The following is a 22,956-nucleotide window of genomic DNA, read 5'->3' as shown; positions in this document are numbered from 1 at the left end:
AAAAAAAATCACTTGCCTTGAAAGATTTATTTACAAAGATTGTGTGTGTGTGTGTGTGTGTGTGTGTGTGTGTGAAATGCTGGCAGAACAGGTTGATGGGGCTTAACTGTAGCTAAGACTTTGCACATTTTTTGCTGTAATAAAATTATAAAATAATTTAATCTGTGTTATTTTGAATAATATGGTGTATTTTCTAGACTCTGATTTTGATCATCACCCCCCAAAGAGAAGTTCTTATATCTTTGTTTCTAATAACATAACTTCATTATTTCATTATGGGGTGGAAATCAGGTAGACTATACTTAAACTGACCTGGATCTTTTTTAAAGAAAGTTACGCAGTTCTAGATGTTGTTTGTTTGTGTTTTCCCATTTTATGCATCTTGCTCATCCCTGGTCCCCGTAGGCAGCTGGCAGGAAAGGTCAGGTTACTGTCAACTATGAGAAAGGGCTGTTTCAGAAATGTTTCCAGCTGAGATCTCCCAGGAGAAGTCACACTTTGACATGTGAAATAAGGTCCCCAGGACATGCCTTTAAAATTCATATATAAATATGCCACGTGATTATATGCATGTGGGTCTCATGTTTGTATCAGTGTGTGGAAGTATGTGTGTGTTATGTTTGTGCAAGCATACACATACAGCGTGTGCTTTGTGTGTGTTGTGTATGTTCACATGTGTCACGGGTATTGTGCATTTTGTGTGCATTGTATTGGGTGTGTTACACGAGTGTATACGGATGTGTTTAATTGTGCATTTTTCCATACGTAGGTAAGTGTGAATGTGCTGTGCATGTGGCAGTTTTGCATTTTTTTTTCATGTATACTCATGAAGTGAAAGAGAAAATGTTTCATTATCTGTGGAGAATACAGCCTCAAATTAAACAGATTAAAAACAACCTTTCCAAGGCTGTCAGAGAATATGTTGAAGGGTTTTCAAAAAGGGAAGGAAATCTCTCGGGCAACCATATCTATATTTGCATTGCTTGTTTCAGAATAAAGACGAAAAAAAAAAAACCAGCCAAACACATCCACGCCACACGCTCCTGACACAGAGTCATATTTTGAAAAGTGCTGGCTGGTAGCACCTCCGTGATGTGCCTGCCTGTGACATTTTAAGATCACAAATTGCTTCTAGGAAACACTCCCTCTTTTCATATTTACACTTAAAAAACCTTTTCTTCTTAATGGTTAATTAGGTCACTAATCAAAAGAAGCTCTTAAGAGGAAAATGAAATGTTGACATTTTGCAATTATTTGCTACTGTGAATAATACATAAACATACTGCTTATGGAGAAAGTGGCTTTCAGCCTCTTTTTCTGCCATGAAAGCCCTGCTGACAGCAGAATCCCGATGTGCTGGGTCATAGACCGCACCCCAACTCTCCCCCTGCCTGCATTACCTTGGGTCACTTACGTGTCATTATACTGTGCCTTTCCAAAATACAGAATCACTGGTTAAGTGTGTGTGTGTGTGTGTGTGTGTGTGTGTGTGTGTGTTGTTCTTGTCTGCTCCCAGTTACATCACGAGTGTTAACACACTGGCATAGCACCAATTGCCTGGAGTAGAAACTCCTTTAAAAATCAGTTTAACAAGAAATAGATAATATTCTAATAATCCCAATAATCCAGTCCTGCAGCAAGCTCTTCTTGAGTTCTTCAATAGCAGGATTCTGACAAGCACTAGTAATCTGAAGACAGGTGGGACACAGTGTCTGTCCTTCCAGGCTGAGTGGGAGATGACATACCCAGTCACACCCAAGGACTGTCTTAGAAAGATATATAAAATGTTTGCCCTCTCATTTTGTTTTTTGTCTGCATTTCAAATGACCTTTTCTTCCACCTCATCTCAATAACCTAATCTCCTTGTCAAAACCATCACCTATAAGTTCACTGCTCCAAAATCTCAACTTCAAGCACTCCTTTTTCTAAAGGAAACTTCTACCATTGCAGCTTACTCACTTCCAGGGTTTGCCACCAGTAGGTTGTAAAGCCATCTCACTCACTCCCCCTTCTCACTATCTCTAACATTACCCAGCCATGTCTGTGTGTTTTCCCCCTCTTCTTATAAAGGAGTCGTTTTTACATTTAAGGGCCCACCTTTACCAGTGTGACCTCTTCTTAATCAAACCAATTATACACCTGTAAGGACTCTATTCCCAAATAAGATCACATTATGAACTTGCAAATGGATATAAATTTTTTAGGAACAGTATTCAACCCACTACAGTAGTGACTGAGGCTTAAGGAAGACAGAAATGTTTACAAACGTGGACTCATTCAAACTCTCAAAAAGGCAAAATCTTCTTGTTTCCAAAAGGGTGTTGAACGTGCCCATTTTCCTCATGGAGTGATGGAGAATATTTACATGAAACATATTGATGGGGAACAGTTACTTACTACAAGGGCCTGTACACATCTATCAAACCCTTCTATTATATGGAAAGGATCTTGGGATATATAATTTTTGAGACTATGTTCTTATGTGCATAATTAAGAAGTGAAACAAAACATTCCTGCATGTAAAAGTATGAGTGCCATTCATGATCCTAAATTGCACATTCAATTTCTAGCACATTTTCAAATATATATTCATTATCAGTGGCCTATAAGATTGAAAAGGTTTTGAGGATTTATCTCTTATATTCCCACATTTTAGAGATTGGGCAACTGAGAAATTAAATTACATGTCCAAGTTGGTCCAGCCCACCGGTTGCAGAATGAGAACCCAATTCTTACCTCCAAATGAAATTAGCAGCTAATATAAGTCAAATGATCTGACTGGCTCATATTCCTTAGTCTCTGCTCCTTGTAGACATTCTGCTGCAAATGGTGCCTTTCATTAGAAGGCAGCAGGTAGATACCTGATTAGAATTCAGCTTAGATATTGTCTAGTCACTTAACACTGCTCATGTTTCTTAATTACACTCAGATTTGGTTTCCTCAGCTGTAAAATGGGAACAATATTCATTCATAGAATTAATGTAAATACTGTTTGTTTAAATACAATGAATCTCTTATAACTTTATATATTTATATGCTATATTTATTAACTCTATATACATCCACAGACTAAAGGAGATTAACTATATATAAATATATACACACACATCCACACATACACATGGGGTAGTATGGCAAAAACTCACACTCAGTAAAGTAAATATGAGGATTAGGATGATGATGATGATATGAGCCAAATAATAGAGAAATGATCCTGCTTGGGGGAATCAAGTATGTCACATTTTTTTTTCTCAAGGGATTAACTGAAAGCAGTGCAATTTGACCTTGCTAAGTCCTTTGCTTATGTAATCTTATAAAATCTTCTCAACAACTCTAAATAACAAAGATCACAGTTCTACAAATGAATATACATTTAAAGATCAATCATTTAAATAAGTTGCCCAAAGCCCCCAACTTAATATGTGCTAAAGATGGATTTTAGATACATGTCTATCTAAGGGCATAGGTTAAGATCTGTCTTAGACTTGATATATACAGGCTATAAAATACTTAGAGATGCAGAAACTAGAACTGGAGTATTAGAGAGGTTGTTTAGGAAGACCTATTGGCATCCAGGCACTGATGGACGAGTTAGTAAATGTATGCTTCCTGGACCTGGCAGTTTCCGGACACCTTCCAAGCTTAGATCCTGCCTCCAGTCTGCCTCTCAGGATGACTGCTTGATTAATGAGCTTCCATTCATGAAGCTTTCTGATGAGGAATGTGCACTATGGCTGTAAGTGGTAAGTCATATCATTGTTTGGATTGGTATTGAGACATGCCGACAAAATCTCTACCCCTGTGGCTAAGGAAATGGAGGGATAATATAATCAAATCTGTGGATTCACACACGACAAGCCTGTAGGCTTATCGTAGGGGGCCACTTTGAGTAGAAGTCAGTTGGATTCCTGGCTAGATGTTATGTGTTCCAGTTTCCTATGTTTATTAAGTATTTTTAAGATTATATCTTAACCTAATCCTTTCCGAGTCTTTGGAATTCATTCTAGTTTAGCTCACAGATGAATGAAACACAGCAGAAGTTAAAGAAAATGCCAGTGCATTGGTTTTCTCTGCAAATTTTTTGATTTGGGGCAGAATCTGGGCAGGGAGAATAAATTTAAAATATCTGCAAGATATGGGAAAACAGGTATAAAAATTTAGGCATAGCTTCTTATGTGTGAGCCTTAGTAAAGAACTTACAAGAAATGTTGTATATTTACCAGGCTTTCAGTGTCTCTAGGTACATAGATGAGGGTGCACCTAGTTTTTATTTGCCTGTCTACCTGTCTGAACTCTCTAAGAGTGTGTCTGCCCAACTTTAAGATAATGAATTGATTTTTAAAAAAGTTTTACTCGAAAATTTTTTGTAGGTTACTAAACAACTTGTTGAACTGTTTTGAAACAAACTTTCATTTGAAGCATAGTAGACACAGTCCAAATGAAAGTTGGGTTTCATTTATACTTCTATGAGTAGGTATTTTTAATTATTCAGGAGTTTTTCAATAACCCTCCAATTTGTGTACAACATATAGTTTCCAGAGAAATAAGAAGTACTTTTGCAAAATATGGTATGTTAGCTCATAAGGTCATTCTTGAAATTTGCACATTCATTCATTTGTTCATTCATTTAGTTGTTCATTTAACAAATGTTTATGGAACAACTAATATATATGAGAGTGGTGGTACGAATAGTGGGTCTGCACAGGTAAAAATCCACAGCAGACTCAGCCTTGACTCTATGAGTTTCTTTACAGGCATGTCCTCATTTCATTGCCTCAAACACTGAATATAACAGGTGCCACACAAATAGGATTTACAGAACATAAACTTAAAGAGTTTAAAGGATTCACTAAATGATGTCATGGTTTGATATTTTAGTCCTTGTGTTTCTTGTGTGACACCTGTCTGACGGCCTAAAATGCTACTGTGGGTGAACTGTTATTTCCTTAAAGGGGATATAACCTGCAAGATGATTTTCAGTTAGAGTACAAATACCTTTTTGACAAAGTAGAATAAGCTAGGACTAGGCCCTTCAGTCTGTCAAACCTTGGGCACATACACACATAAACACATGTACATATTCCGAGAACATATTTATATACTTGTCAAAAGGACACAATATTTAGTAAATAACAAAGAAATAAAAATAATATTGTGGTGAAGCTGCCTGTTGGACATAGTGTTGATCGAGAGATCAAAGTCAACATCATCAGTAATGGAACAAATCCTCACCATGTGCACGTGGAAGGATGCAGTGAGAAGCACCCAGCAGGCACGTTTATCAGTGAGAATCCTGCCAAAGGTGCACAACCTGAATCTAACTACAAGGAAATACCAGAAAAATCCAGATTGATGGCTGCTCTACACAGTAGGTGGCCTGTAATCTTAAAAAGTGCCAAGGTCATAAAAGTCAAGGACAGGCTTTCACGGAGCTATCTCATATCAAAGGTGACTAAAGGGATGTGGCAACTAAATGGGACACAACATTCTGAACTGAATCCTTAAAGGACATTTCTGGGGGCAATTCTAGACACTTATTTGGAGGCTGAGGATTATATGGTAGTCATATAGCCACGTTAATTTCCTGGTTTGGATGTTCATATTATGATTATGTAGGACTGACAAACTTTTCCCAAAATAATCAGGAGAGCACATGTTTGAGGATTTATGACTCTCATGATGTCTATCACAACTCTGTCATTGTATAAGAGGGGCAATCATATATAATATGTAAACAAATAAGTGTGCCATGTCCCAATAAAACTTTATCAAAACAAACACTGGATAGAATTTGTCCGGTGAGCCATAGTTTGCTGTCTCTTGATTTCTTTGTAGGAAATATACAAGAAAGTTTCCAGAGGTTTTAAAGCATTAAATCAATAAGATACTAACAAATGACTCAAGAAAAGAAAAGGTATATTGCTGTGCTTACAACAATTTGAGATTGTTTCAAAATAAAAATACACATATACAGAAAAGTGCTCTAACCCAAACGTAGATTAGATTAGATTAGATGTCTATAAAGATTATAAGCCTTGGAAAGTTCAAGTATCCAATGATTTAATGTGTAGCTCTAATGAAAGTGATAAAATTAGTGTCAAAGTTGACCAGGAGCAATCTAAATAAACATCTTTTGCATAATGTGATAGTAGAAAACTGCAATATTTCCCAATAAACACATTTAAAAATATGCAACCTTAAATACACATATAATACTAAGCTTTAATCAATTAGGCAGATTTACATAGACATATGAATGTTTCAGCAACAGACATAAATGTTTACACTCAATTATTCAAGGTGCACAAATTTTGCCTTTTTTTTCCATTGAGAAGACAAGGAATTATGGCCACGTTGAGGTTTGTCTGATTAACACTGTACATGGATGGTCTCTCCCACTCTGCCTTCTCTTGAGCTCTAGCCCTTATACTAAGGCCATCAAGAGGAGCAGAAAAGTCAAACTTTGGGACTCAGCAACTTCTCTGACAATGCTAAGTGCCAGTTTCCTCATCTAGAAAATCAAGTTATAATATGTATGTAAAAAAATGGTCATTTTTTTCTTACCACATATATATGCTCAATTAATATTGGCTTCCTTCTACCTCTTTCTCTTATGTTTTTAAACTTAATCAAATACTTTATATCAGCATCAGCATCCTAAAAATGCTATAGATTGTTGAGGGTAGTAACTTTTTACATTTTTTCCTACAAACCCATATGGTACAAAGTATAAAGATCACAGTGGACAATTGGTAAGTATTTGGTGACAGGCTGACCCAGGGAATATCTATCAAATTTTCTTTCATTAACCTTTTCAATATGTGTTCCTTTTTCATGTTGTCATTATCCTATCCTGCATATTTGACCACTTCAGGAAAACACAGAAAAGATTCTTGTTATTTTAACAAATTAATTTTATTTTATTTCCATTATGTCTTAGCTCTTGCGGTATACCACAATAAAAAAAATATATAACCTTTTCTTAGGAATGCATCCTTGCTAAAATCCATACCAGGCTCCCCACAGCATTGTGTATATAATACCTCTTAATATATAGCTATTTTAAATTAAAATAAAACAGTTCAATGTTATAAACACAGAAACACAGGCATGTATATGCATATGTGGAAAAAGCCCATTGAAACATATCCATTTTATAAATTATGTAGTCTACTGTCTCATAGTTAAACTATAATTGGGCCCTTAATTCTTTTCCTTACACTAGAACATTGCTTATTACTCCTATTGAAATAAGTGGGTCACTTCCATTGGGAAGATTTTCTTAAAGGAGAACATCTTATCGTTCAAATTCATTAAGATACAGTAGCAATGGCCTTCAGTAGCCATAAAGATTAATTGACTGACATTTTCATTAAAACTATTAGCTTTTCAAAGAGCTATATGAAGTACTGATGGCATTTCCCAGTATGAGTACCCCCAAAATAAAGCACCATTTAAAAATTAATTTAGCAAATCCTTTAGCTAATTGTACATCTATTATGTGATCAAATATGGAGGTCCAATGAGTTCCGCATAGAAATTGTAAAGAAGCATGCAGCCCACCAGGAAAGGTAAGGCATATACAAGAACAAATGCAAAAGCATCTAAAACACAAAGTAATCCGTGGTCAAGGTCTTAAGAATGACACAGAGTATTCAAGGACTTCAGAGGACAGAGATAATCTTGTCCAATGAAGGTGATCAAAAAAGCCTCAGGGAGGAGGTGGCCTCTGAGTAGGAATAAGTAGCAGAAGTAGGATTTCAAAAGACCAGTGTCAAAAACAATGAGATCTGTAAGTCTGTAGATCTGTATTTAATGCTGGTTTCCTTCCTTTTTTTTTAAATTTTTTAAAAAAATTTATTTCTGAGACAGAGCGAGAGACCGCGTGAACATGGGAGGGTCAGAGAGAGAGGGAGACATAGAATCTGAAACAGGCTCCAGGCTCTCAGCTAGCTGTCAGCACAGAGCCCAACTTGGGGCTCGAACCCATGAACCGTGAGATCATGACCTGAGCCGAAGCCGGACACTTAACCGACTGAGCCACCCAGGCGCCCCAATGCTGGTTTCCTTCCAATGACTTATTTGATTTCCTTTGAATTCCTTATTTGGATTACACAAGGGACTTTGCCCATTTCTTGAACATATAGACTTGTGTTTTGGGCAATGTTTCTTATCAAAGCAAAGATGCTAACACTTTACCCTCCAATACAGTGTTAGAAACAATCCTACGTGAGTGATCCAGGTGTCTACATTCAAGTCCACACCATTCCAGGCAACAATACCCTGGATAGAATCCTAAAAAATAATTCCCAGGTGGCAACATGCACACACACACACACACACACACACACACACACACACACACTTCCTTTTGCTTTTTCTAGGGAGATTTGGAAGTAATTCAAGTAATCTTTGCACACTCAAAGATCCTGTGCTTTCCCTCAGTCTCTCTCCCGTGGCTTCTGAAATGGTCAGCTCTTTCCTCCTACTGAGTTCTCACCCCTACAGAGGGACACAGCCATCCCTCCTGTACCTGAGTCAGCAACATAAACCTTACCCCAGTTGCTTGCTTTGACAACACTCCTGCCACCCAATCAGCCTCAAATTCCTCTCAGTTCTCAATATTTCCACATTCCATTCACTTTTCTCCTTTTTTAAAGTACCACTATTTTGGTCAGACCATCCCCACATCTATTTCAAGTTATAAATTATTTCCTCTAAATGGCCTCTTTACGTCCAGGCTTGTCTACTTCTAAATCGGCTCCTCTGCTTGGGCAAGGACAATATTTGCTATATGAGTGCAACATTCCTAAAGTTTGTCATTGACTGTAGACTTCAGTATAACTTTCAAACTTCTTGCCATGATGCAGGCAGCTCTGGTCCTGCTTAATGTGTGCCACTTACCTCGCTGCGTGTTGTACTCTGGACTCGATGGACTATCTTTTGTTTTCTCAAGGTCTGTCTCTTTCCTGTGGCCTTCCTCCGTGATGGCTTCTCTGCTAGAATGACCAACAATCCTCCAGACCTTTGAACATGGCTCTTCCTTCTCACAAGTCCTCCTCCACGTTCTCTTTCTTGTTGGATAGTCTGCCCTTTCTTTGGGTTCCTTTGGTGTTCTTTCTGTATTGATCACTAACCACAATGTGCTTTAACTGCCTGTTTGTATCTCTTTTAAAAGAAATTTTTTTAATGTTTTATTTATTTTTCAGTGAGAGAGAGAGAGCGAGAGAGAGAGAGGGAGAGAGAGAGAGCAGGGGAGGGTCAGAGAGGGAGATACAGAATCTGAAACAGTCTCCAGGCTCTGAGCTGATTGTCAGCACAGAGCCTGTCGCAGGGCTCAAACCCACAAACTACAAGATCATGACCTGAGCCGAAGTCAGACGCTTAACTGACTGAGCCACCCAGGGGCCCCATGTATCTCTTTTTCTTAAAAGATCTTAAACTCCTTAAAGGAAACAGTTAGGCCTTTTTGTAATTTTTTGTGGGCCTGTGCAGAGATTCTGTGAGACTCCCCAGGGCTGCTCACAGAGCTCGACACACATGAAGTACTCAAGGAATGTTTACAGAAGACGTGAGTGTTTCCATCAGTGTTCTCAAACCAGAGGGACTCCAGTAGTGCACTTTCAGATAACATGAATTCTGACTTTAAAAGAAAAGTTGGGAATATTCAATACCAAATTTCACCTGATTATAAGTACATATGGCACGACTATTTAGTGATTCCCAAATATGTTATGAGGGTCTCCCCCCAGGATAAGTGTGTTATCTCATTAAAACAGTTAATGTTCATTAAATATGTTGAATGAGTAGCCACTCAGTGCTAAAATAGTGGCTAAATAGAATGCTAAAATAGAATTTTTAATCTCATTTTTCTGTTGGTTTATATTATTTTTTGGCTCTGATAAGAAAAAATAGTTAGCTATTGACACAAGTTTAAGCTATAGTGTTAAATTCACAGACCAATTTAGGATAAGGTAAACATGGAGTTAAAGCAACCTATGGTTTGTATTGAAGTCAAGGACTGTTGCCACTTTATTCAATTAAATAATTCTAGATGCACAATCTAGTTATGAAGTCGAAAGAGAATGGAACTCTTTCTCCTTAGGGGAAAGAATATGGACATTGACCTCCCAAAGATATGAATAAAAGTAAGCAAGTCTGCGTCCACCAGAGGCAGCTAGGACTCTGGGTGTATTTCCTAGAAAAAGGCATAAAAAACTGAAAACAAAAACCATTGGGTTTGAGTCCCAGATTCACCACTTATTAACCCTTTCACTTTCATGAGCCTCAGTCTGAGAATGATGAAATGGGGTTGTCATGAAAAACAAGAGATGGTATATATGAAAACACATTTTTAAACATTAAATGCTCTCACAAGGCACCTGGGTGGCTCAGTCAGTCAAGCATCTGACTTTAGCTCAGGTCATGATCCCATAGTTTGTGAGTCTGAGCCCTGTGTTGGGCTCTGTGCTGACAGCTCAGAGCCTGGAGCCTATCTTGGATTCTGTGTCTACCTTTCTTTCTGCTCCTCCCCTGCTCATGCTCTGTCCCTCTATCTCCTTCAAAAATAACATTCAAAAGTAAATAAATAAAATAAAATGCTCTCACTCTATTAAAATGTATTCTATAATGCAATAGTTCTCAGAGTTGCTTTTGGTTTTCTTAATACATAAGGCACATATATATGTCCTACTTATTTGAGGTCAGGAATGAGCAGCAATCACTGGAAACTACAGTGGATTGCAATTTGGAGATTTTGGATTCTGTTATAACCGTCAGTAGACAACTATGTGACTTTGGACAAATCTCTCAACCTCACTAAGATTCTGTTCTCAAGTGTCAAACAAAGATATCCCCCACTCTCATGCTTTTGGAACCTGTGTATTTTTTTTTTTTTTTTCTAAGTGAATCCACTACCTTTTCCTCTTCTGTTGTCACTTGAGTTTTAAGGCAAATCGAATCCAGGAAATCATTTAGTTGGAGGAAAGAAGGACTGAGACATAAAAGACAGGAAGTAAGAAAATGGATTGTGTTTCCTAAATGCAAATCATAAAATTATAGGTCACAAATAATTAGTTTTTACTCCACTTGTCTCAAGAACATGAAAGCACCCACCACCAGAACAGTTGCAACAGCTTGGCAGCAGCAGCTGCCCTGGAAAAGGAAAACTAGAGGAACGAGTCATTCTTAATGATTTTTGCCAATGAAGTATTAACTCAAAATATATAGACAGGGAAGGGGGAGGGAATTTTCCCTTGGTTAGAAAGTTTTCAATGACCTAGAAAAAAGGACACTTGGAACTCCATGAATACCAGTTAATTAAAAACAAAACAGAAGTTTTCATCTAAGGTTAAAAGCTAGTCCGTGAACAGCAACAAACACACTAGGAAAATAACTATAAACAAAAAATCATAGATTAGGTGCCTCAGAAACAGGATGTTGGAGATACGATAAAGAACTGAGATCACCTCTTGTCTCAGCAAATCTATAATCTAGGAGGGAAGGGAGATGTTCTGAGTCGCACAGGCCTGGATCTCTTTCATCCCCACTTCCCTTGATTCTGCAAGCTGCCAGGTCTTTGACTTAGGTAAATATGGTTGATGCATATCTGACATGTCTGGATTATCCCAGAGTTGTCTCCCTCCTTCACTCCCTAAACATGTGTTCAGCCAAACCAAAGTTGCCCAGCCACCAAGAGCCTCCATGGGACCCTCTGCCCATTTCAGCTTGGGTCTGTGCATGCCTTATCTTCATATACTCTAAGGATTCCTGATTTAGGACATGAGGCTGGGCTGTGGGAAGGAGAGAGAGTTGGAAGAAAGAAGAGAAATGGGTCCTAATTATCTACTTGTTGCTCTTTTCTTTGACATTGTCTTGTTTCTCTGACCACAACCCTGTTCTGCCAGATCTGTTTCATTTTCTGCATGATTTCATCTGGATGGGCATTTCAAGCTGTGATTTCCAAGTTTGATCTCCCATTGTAGACCCTGCTATTGCTGAAAAAGAGGCTTTAAAGTTCAAAGTGAGTTAGAATGAGCAATATCCTAAAAGTTTGTATCTTTCTGATCCTTCTCTGCTGTTGGCTGCTTCAAAGAATGTCAAATTATTATACATTGTATAGCAAATATCTCCAATGGGCATTCTTTAAAAATGCACTCAGGAAATCAGTCTTCCAGCTCAGAGGTTTGATGGTGAAACCTTTTGGTGTTGATGTGAAAAACTCATTCTGTGAGCAGAACTTCAGCCGCACGCGTTTCTCCCATAAGGCTCCCAGCTCATTATTCTTGTCCTCAAGTAGTGACTGGGGTGATCTGATTGTTTCCAGATTATTTGAGGCAACAATTGGACTGTTTTATCCACATGAACTGTATTCCCCTCCCCCTTCAGACACCAAAATTCCCCAAAGATGCTTTTGTGAGCCCTCCCTATTTAATCCTGGGTATGTCTTTAAAGCAAATGAAACAATTAAATCTTCTTAACAAAGCATATGCATTCACCAGCTCTTACTCTTCCAGAATTCTAACCACAAATCATTCTTGAAGGAGTGTTAGGTTCCTTTGGATCTGAGCTAAACAGATAAGTGCTAAATCACTAGATAAATATTTTTATATAATTCGGTGAACAATGATTCTCTACCTTTTTAGGGTTCTAAAACCCACACATAAGAGAGTTTTGGAAATGCAAGCAGAAAGGAGAATGATTAACTCTGTAAGATTAAACAATTGCTTTCTTTTATAACTTGCATTGCATTAAGTATTTAAACTTAAGTGTGCTGCATTGGATATAATTTGTAAGCAACTTAAACATTCAGCATCATATTATGATTTGCGTGTAAAGTTAAGTTTCCTAATTGGAAAAAGGAAATATTTCACAAATGCTGATATTGCAAGCTGATATAAGCAAAAGCAAACAAACAAAAAAAGCAAAAATAAAAATATGCTTAAAGTAGCTACACAGAGAAACCTCATTACTGTGGACCTAACATATTTTAAACATGACTACACAGACGCTGACTAGGCTGAAATTGGTCATTGCAGTATCAGACTATAAGGCCGTATATTCTTGAATGCAGTTACAATAAATAATGTTGCTAAAGTGGAGGGAAAAATAGGTACCTCCTCAAAAGTCAATTACTTCAAGCATTTAAAAAATTGTCAGCATGTTTGTTTTTGAATGTTGATACAAGTAAAGTGCTAGTTTATAGTATTCCTAGTCTACCTTCAAAGTATGTTCTTTAAGGCCCTATTGGCAAACAAGAAAGCAAATGACTCATGAACAAATTAGTACAATGTTTTATGGTGATCTGAGCTAAGTTAATTATTTAGTGATTTTGATTTGTATAAACACATGAAACAATAGTTGAGAACACTATGTATTCGGTTATTTTAGAGAAATTAATTTGGCTTTTTGTTTGTTTGTTTGTTTTGTTTTTTAAAATGTTTTATGGTTGCACCAATAGTTCATTGTTCATAGTCCCAGCAGTTTTTTTTTTTTTTTCCCTGAGACTAAACTGCACCCAGGCAATAACTTTTGCAAATCCCAGGTAAACTTTACAACCCCGTCTCAATGTTTGTGCTGAGGAAATGTACTCTCATTTTAATATTTTCTTTAATAAAACATTACTCATTTCTTTTTCTTGCTGAGGACTTATTTGCAAATGAATGAAAAAGTTTTCTTTCCTCCTAGAATGTATAAAAAAAGTACAAGTTTCCCCTTCTATCTCCCACGTCTAATTATGTTTAGAGTTCCTTCATCCCCAGGGAAAATTCACACCTTTTTGTAATTCTGAATCACAGGAATAAAAAAAGTGCAAACACAAGTATGAAAATCCTCTAACATGGACTTATGGGTATGATTGAAATAATTCTGCTGGATTATCTGTAGGGACATGAGTGAGGCTGAGCTTCTGAGGGAAGATGCTGATACCCGCCTCAGAGAAAGTTGGGTTCCCAGAGCCGGGAACAAGAGAGGGCGGTGGGTTCTGTGATTGGCCCTGATGCTCATATGGGACAGAACAAGCCCCCAGCCACAGCAGGGTGTGGGCAGAGATTGCCTGGGCGCTAAGCATTAAGCATCACGGCCTTAGGAGCTGCAGTGAAAGATGATGTGCCTCTACTTTCTAACAAACCATGGGGGCTAAGAGAAAAGGAAAAAAAAGAAAAGCTTTCGCTCCTAAGAGAGGTCTCAGAGCTGGATATGACTTGATTCCAAAAGAAAAGATTCTAAGAGAAAAGAAATGTGACATTTCTTTCATTATGTGCATAATGATGGAAAACACACCTGTTAGTAAACTATTGTATAATAAGAATCTGAAATATAAGAGTTATTTTCCCTAGACAATATACAACAGTACTTTGCCTAAGACTTTTTTTTTAAAGACCTTTAAGTTATTATAACAAGTTTCTATTGATTTTTGAAGGATCGGATTAGTGCATGGAAAGTATGACAGTTTTGCAATACAGGTTTTTTTTTTTTTGTAAATGCTGCTTGACCCAGTTTTAAGGCTGTGGTTAAAAGCTGGTTAGTTCCCCTTCTTGAGTAGCCTGTTAAATCCATACCCCAACCACCTCCCATGTCAGGCTTTTACACTCTGGGCCACTGTCTCCCCGCTGTCATCACTGCGGGGCCAAGTATGAGAGGACCAGAGGGACAGCTCCAGGCCTCGCAGCCAGCCCCGATTACTCCAGTTGCCAACCCTAACCCTCCTCAGTCGGCCTGACCCATTCATTCCCACCCGAACTGTGATGAAGGCTCTTGCCTACAGTCCCCTCTCTTTCTCTGCCTCATGACTGACCCCAGTGCTTCCCCTGGGTGGTCCCAGTGGCTGCTATCTCCCCCAGAGAACTCTGAGTAAAAAAACTATAAATCTATTTCTGTCCCCCTCTCTCTACATGCTTCTGGCTTCACTGTATCTCACCGAAGGTAATATGGTTAAAACGAGTTTCTCGTGGACTTTCATATTCACCTCTGAGCCCATTTCCTGTGCATCTGAGGTGGGGAAATGGCATCAGTGACCTTTTGGTTGGGTGCCAGTGAGGCTTCTAAATGATTATGTCTTCTTATAACAAAAAGTCCTTCTCTTTTGAAGCTCTTGCTATTTGACCATCTTTCACCCCACCTTATTTAACCAAGACATTGAATCCAACTGTGCCCTTGCTTTTCCTTTTCACTCCTAGTCCTGCCATTATTCAAGGTGATGTCAGCATGCACGTGCCCATGTATTCCACTCTGGCATTTTGCTTCATATTTGTTTTATTGATCTTCACCTTTATTCATCTTTAACCCCTTGGTTCCATAGCCTCATGTGAATATGTTCTGCTCCTAAAATCAGTTCTGAATGTCAAAAGTCCAAATTCAGTCTCCTTGGGCTAAAGTCAGCAAGGGCTGGTTCCTTCTAGAGGTTCTAGAAGACAATCTATTTTCTTGCCTTTGTCAGCTTCTAGCAGCCTCTTGATTTCCTTGGCTGTGATCCTTTCTTCCATCTTCAAAGCCAACAGTATATCATTGTCACGTTCTGTCATCAACTCTGCTTCTGTCATCACACTGACTTCTCTCTAAATTACCTTTAAAATGATTTAATTTGAGGGTTTCCATTCTAGAGAAACTGTAGTAAATAGACTCCCTGCAATCTCTCTGGATGAATACAACTCTCCATCCTAGATAAAGTTTATGGAACAACAACCTGAGGACTTGCAAAGTAAATGATAGCAGGTCAGTTGGTGAAGGAAACAGCAATTCAAAGTTCCACTGAGCTGGTCATGAGAATCTAATATCACTTCAACTGATCTCAGAGGCAGCCTGAAACCAGTGTACAAAGTTGTGGACAGAAAGAATTTCAAAATAAGCACCACTCATTCACTTTTGGCCTGAGGAGTCAAAAAACTATTTTTAAAGGTAAAGCAAGTGAGAAGAGAGGAGCTGGCGTTGAAGGGATATCATTTATTTACCATTATTTTATTGTTATTTTAATATTTCTTAACAAGGGAGTGGCAGCCAATCAGGCATCTAAAACTCAGAGGAAAGACAAATATTCTCTCTGATGAGAGGAACTGTGGTCCCGGAGAATAGATTTACCACCCCTACCCCCACCCTCACCCTTTTCTTTCTCCTTGTCAGCTTACCACTTGGATCTGGATATAGATATAAACCCTGGAAATTTATGACAGAGCAAGGAAACTAAGCCCCCAGTTTCTGGCTGGAGAATAGGGTAGGAAATACTCAGGAAGTGAGTAGTTCAGTGAATACTGAATCAGTGAGAATGCAGTGAAAATGAAGATGCAAAAAATAACCTTATATTCTTCTATTTGAACACATGAACTAATCTCCGAGTTGTTCATGCAGGAATTCAACTGTAAACAGCCTGCCATAGACTTTGAGAACTGAGATGCAGAGTAGATCTCTACTCATGTCTCAAGTTAGCTACCAGGTTGAGTACAGGCAGGTCTGATGAGAATAACAATGCAGATACTTTTTAAAAATTGAACTGATATTGGAACCAAGCCCTCCCAAATCAGATCAGAACTTGTATCTTGAGTGTCAACGGCCAAATGGATGCTAAAAGAAAACAAATCAAATGACAACCACAACAACTTTCATCATAGATTTAAAATAAGACCCAGACTACTGTAATTGTCAAAATGTTTAGTAAGCAGTTATATTACTTGACATACAAAGAAGGAAGAAAATCTCAACTCACAAGAGAAAAGACAACTGACAGATAAAAAAGAAATCCAGTAACGACACAAGATGTGTAAGTTAGTAAAAATAGACTTTAAAGCATCTATTATAACCCTGCTTCAGGAAGTGAAAACAGACATTCTAAAAACAGATAAAAAATCTCCACAAAGAAATAGATGATATAAAGAAGAACTAAATGGAAATTCTAGAACTGAAAAATACAATAAAGAAAATTCCGTACATGGACTCAATAAAAAATGGAGCTGACAAAGGAGTCAATAAACTCAAAGATAGATCAATAAAAATTATCCAATCTAACAGAGAGAAAAGTTGATAAAAGTGAACAAAGTCTTTGTGACATGTTGGACAATACCAAAAGGTATAATTTTCATGTTATTGAAGCCTTAGCACAGGACATAAAAACAGAGACTTGGGAAGTTATGTGTGACAACTTCCCAAATTAATGAAAGATATAAACAGATCCAAAATACTCATAAAAATAATCTATGTTTCAAAGGAAGAAGTCCCAAGGAAAAGTAAAAATATTTTAAACTAAGGGAAAATAAAAGGGCAACATATCAAAATTTATGGGATGGAGCCAAATACTGTTTAGGGGAAAATATATAGCATTAACTACTTTTATTAGAAAAGAAGAAATGTTTCAAATCAACAATTTAGGCTTCTACCTAAAGAAACCTAAAAACAGAGAGAACATTATAAAACTGAAGGAAAAGGAACAGAAATCAATAAAATTGAAATAAAATAGACCAAAGGTAAGTTTTTAAAGATAAGTAAAATTAACAAATCTTTAGCCACACTAAACATTAAAAACAGAAAAGATACAAATCATCAAAATCAAGCATCAATGGGACATCACTGGAGAGCACGTAGGCATTAAACGGTAATGAGAAAATAGTGCAATTAATTCTATGCAAATAAATATGACAACTTAGATGAACTATACCAATTCTTTAAAAATCTATAAGATATGATGCATATTGGAAAGAAAAAAATAAAAGACTCTATTCACAGATTATTGTCTATAGAAAATTTCATGAGAAATCTAATAATCAAACTAGAAACCCAAATTAAGAAAAAAATTCCATTTATAATAGTTTTGAAGGGCAAAAATGTTTAGGGATCAATATAAAAAACAGGTATAGGATCTATATGTTAAAAAATATAAACACTGACTAAAGACATTGAAGAAGCCATAAGCAAATGGAGACACGTATCATGTTAATGGGTTGAAAGATTTGATATAGTTATGTTAATTTTCTCCATATTTGATCCATGTATCTAATGCAATTCTGCATAAAGCCCCAGAAAAAATATTTTTTATTGTACAAACTGATTCTAAAATGTATATGGAAAGGCAAAAGACTTGGCAGAGTCAAAACAATTTTGAAAAAAAAGAAGAGAAGAGAAAAGAAACAAAGATGGAGTACTCATACCATTTGATTTTTGTGATTACTATATAAATTACAGTAATCATGATAGTGTGATACTGCTGAAGGTATAGTCACATAAATCAATGGAACAGAATAGAGTCCAAGAACAGACCCCTCTCTGACAAAATATGGCCAATTGGTTTGATTTTTTATTGTCTAGTTATTTTGGGAGAGAGAAAGAGACACTGTGTGTACTTGCACACATGCAAGGGAGGGGCAGAGAGAGAATGAAAGAATCCCCGTGCTGTTCACACAGAGCCCAATGTGGGGCTCCATCTCACAAACTGTGAGATTATGACCTGCGCCAAAGTCAAGAGTCAGAGGCTCTACCCACTGAGCCACCCAGGGGCTTCACCAATTGATTATTGACAAAGATGAAAGCAATTAAATTAGCAAGGGATTGTCTTCTCAAAAATAGAATTGGGTTAATTGGACCACCGTATGCACCGTAGCCAAAAACCCCATACAAAAATTATAAATTGTACTTCATCAAATTAAAAAAATATTCCTCTGTGAAAGACACTGTTAGAAGAATGAAAAGGCAAAATGCATACAGGGAGAAAACATTTGCAAATACACATCTGACAAACAACATGTGTCCAAGATATATTAAAACTATTCCCATATACTTAAACTTTGTGTAGTAATATACTAGAGGGAAATACATAAAATTATTAACAACAACAATGACAAAATGGTCAAATCTCAATAGTAATGAAACAAACAACCCAGTTAAAAATAGGCAAAAGATTTGAAAAGACACTTGCAAAGAGGACATACAGAAGGCAAACAAACACATGAAAAGATGTGCAATATCACTCATCATTAGGGAAATGCAAATTAAAACCATAGTAAGGTACTGTTATACATCTATCGGGCCCGTTACCAACAAAAGCAAAAATTGCAATCATACTCCTGCTGGCTAGGATGTGAGACAACTAGAAATCTTGTATCTTCCTAATGGGATGTATATGTCACAACCATTCTGGAAAATGGTCTGGTAATTTTTCAGAAAGTTAAGCATATATGCCCCTATGATTTCAATTCTAGGTGTTTACCCTTGGTGAAAACTTGCATTCATATAAAAACCTGTCTATGAATGTATATAAGCAGTCCTATTCATAAGTGACCCAAAGTGGAAACAACCCAAGTATTCTTCAGCAAATAAGTGGATAAACAAACTGTGGTGAAGGTATATGGTGCAACACTAACAGTGCTAGCCTAGTACTAATAAAAAAGACAAACTACTGATACAAGTGACCGCATCACTGCATCTCAAAAGAGTGATGCTGAGTAGAAAAGCCAGTCTCTCAAGGTTGCATACTGTATTTATGTGACACTCTCTGGAAAAGGCAGAACTAGAACAATGAAGAACAGATGAATGGTGGCCATGCCTTAACGACAGCACATGGGGGGTTTTGGAGGCTGCCAAAGCGGTTCTCTGTCCTGACTGCGGTGGTGATTACCTGAATCTGCACATGTGCAAAATCTCAGTGTTGTAACTCCATAAAAAAGCCAACATTATTGCTTTTATATATACATATATACAATGGAATATTAGCTGTAAAAAAAGAATGAGATCTTGCCATTTGTGACACATAAATGGACCAACAGGACATTATGTTAGGTGAAATAAGTCAGACAGAGAAAGACAAATACCATGTGATATCACATGTGGAATTCAAAAAACAAACAAATGAACAAAGAAACAAACCAAAAAATAGACTCTTAAATACAAACTAGTAGTTACTAGAAGGGAAACAGGTGAGGGTTTGGGTGAAATAGGTAAAGGGGATTAAGAGGTCCAAACTTCCAGTTATAAAATAAATAACTCATGGAGATGAAAGTCTAACTAGTGAATGAGACTAGGAAATATAGTCAATAATATTATAATGACATTATATAGTAACAGATGGTGACTATACTTATTGGGTGAGTACTGAGTAATAATGGAATTATTGAAATAGTATGTTGTATATCTGAAATGAATATAAATTATGTTAATTATACTTCCCAGAAAAGCCAATTTAGTGTACATTAATTTAATTTAAGTAAAATTTTTGAGGGGCCCCTGGGTGACTCAGTCAGTTAAGCATCCAACTTCAGCTCAGGTCATGATCTCGTGGTTTGTGAGTTTGAGCCCTGTGTCAGGCTTTGTGCTGACAGCTTGGAGCCTGGAGCCTGCTTCAAATTCTGTGTCTCCCTCTCTCTCTCTTTCCCTCCCCCATTTGCACTCGGTCTCTCTCTCAAAAATAAACATTAAAATCAATTTTTTTAAAAAGTAGAATTTTTTAGAATATTTGAATCCACGGAGGAGGAAAAACACCATTTCATTTGCTCCCAACGTCTCACTCATATTCCAGGCACCTCTGAAATATTTTCCATCTTATTTTGTTCATATTCCTATATTGTGTGGGGACCAGGAGTGTGGACAATGGTTGTCTTAGGATCAAGGCTCTTTAGCCTCTAGGTACACACTCGTACATCATGACGTGAACACAACGGCCATGTTGCACACCTCTTGGGGTTCACATTGAAACCACAGCAATGTTATCCCCTGGAGCGTCTCTGACTATGACTGCCTTGTCACAACAAAACAATATCTCCTACCTTCACCCTTCACACACAAACTGCTTGTGCTAATTCAAGTTTCATTAGTAGTGGAACTTCATTTATTTAAGACTCTAACGTTTATTTGAAATGCTAGTTTTGGAAGAGGTCGTATTCATTCTAATTTATTGTATTGATATACACATCAAGTAATGTCTGTCCCCTTAGAAGTTTTCTTTTATTTTTTTTCATTTTATTTCATTTTATAACATGAGAAAGAAGACATTTTATATATATATGTATATATATATATATATATGGAGAGTCAAGTGGGCTATTTTGACAATAGTGTCTTATAGAAGTTAGAAGCTTATAGTAGCTTAGAAGTCTAAGGTATCTATGATTTTCTTGTCTGTAAAATGTTGGTAACTACCTACCTTATAGGGGTGTTGAGGGTTAAATTAGTAGGAAAAAGTGCCTTGTATGTTATAAGCTTTCAACAAATAGAAACTATTTTAGGGCCACCTGGTTAAGCATCAGACTTTGGTTCAGTTTGAGCCCCGTGTCAGGCTCTGTGTTGACAGCTCAAAGCCTGGAACCTGCTTCAGATTCTGTATCTCTTTTCTCTCTGCACATCCTGTGTTCACACTCCATCACCTTCTCTCAAAAATAAATGAACATTAAAAAAATTAAAAACACACACGAATTATTTTAGTGGGAAGTTAGAGGCACCGAGACACTGAAGGAATTCACAGGTTTTACTATTTTATTTTGCCTAGGGCTGGAGTATTAAGTCTAAAGTAATCCCATTGTAAAGACAGTTCTATATTCCATGGCCTCTGGTAATGATTATCAGACCTGCTCCCTGGTCTCTTTAGTGGGCTTGTGGCTATTTGCAAAGCTAGCTAAGTAGTATTCAATCCTTAAAAAATAAAAAAAACAAACAAAATAATGTCTCTCCCTGATTTGTAATCCTCCAAGTTGTGAAATCCTGTGCAATCTAACTCTGAAAGTGATTCCCATGGTGTGGTACACACTAGAGCAATTAACTGATTACTGCTGTTCAGAAAATGTAGTCTTTGGCACAGTAATAGCCACCTCCTCGCAGCAAGATACAGTCTTGTTTATCATTATTGGTTTCGACTCTTCTGAGAGTCTTTGATGCACATGACAAGGCTCATATCCAAGCCAATTTGAATTAATTTCTTCCATAAGATTCCATGAAACACTGGCAAATGCTTTCCAAAAATCAGAATTCCTTCCAGTTTCTTCTGTTACTTCACTTCTCCCCCCATTGACATTACCTAGAATTAAGTATCCATATTGACCAGAAAACAGCTCATTTTATACAGTTATGGATGGTTTACCTACTGAAACATTAGTGGGTAGAATAACAGAGTCATAGCTTTAAAGCTGGAAGTGATGAAGCAAATTATGGTTTTATTCATGGATTGGAAATAACAACCATTTCTTAAATTTATCTTATAGTAAAGATCACATGTAGTTTGTTTCTTCCATCTTTTAGTCAATATACTTTGCTTAACCCACCTTATCTCTTTATTCTCTCAAATACAAGCTTTTAGTAATAGTACCATTACTATGGTACTCTAGTCCATAGAATCTCTAGTCCATTCAGTGTTTCTCATGCAATTACCTCCTAATATTGGAAAAGAAGTAAAACCATTTTTACTCACTGAAATTTATAGTAGCTTGTTGATCTCTGGTCTTCTGTCAACATCACCCAACTGGACCACCTTTTCCTGTGTATAGTTCACTCTTCAGTGAGATCAGATCTTCAAAGAAGGCAGTCCTTTGGTGTAAAATGACACTCTTATTGGAAGAATATTAATTTTGTGATTGACTTCGTGCTTTGCCTTATTCTAAGAATGTAAACGTAGACAATGTATATAACACCTTGGAGCCTCCCTTACCCACTTAGGAAATGAAAAGAAGCTAGATTGTTATGGTGCCTGATAACAGTAGATGTACATAGTTCTGTTTGTTTCTGCCTGCTATCTTAATATCTTCTCAAAAATTTTATAAAGATGGCTCAAATCTACCTTAGTACTGGCAGACATCATGTTGAACGTTATTTGTTGAATGTTTTTAGACCAGGGATGCCTCCCTAGTTTTCCCATGTCCCTACCACTCCACACTGTATATACGTGGTCACCATATACTTTTGTCACTTGCCTACTCTTTGTAAGTATTTGCATTTGGTAAAATCTTTAGATCAAGTGTTTCATATCTAAATACAGAATTCAATATATAAGTGAAT

The sequence above is a fragment of the Crocuta crocuta genome, unplaced genomic scaffold (assembly GCF_008692635.1).
Source record: "Crocuta crocuta isolate KB4526 unplaced genomic scaffold, BGI_CrCroc_1.0 scaffold231, whole genome shotgun sequence".
Taxonomy (NCBI): domain Eukaryota; kingdom Metazoa; phylum Chordata; class Mammalia; order Carnivora; family Hyaenidae; genus Crocuta; species Crocuta crocuta.
This window is presented reverse-complemented; position numbering follows the sequence as displayed.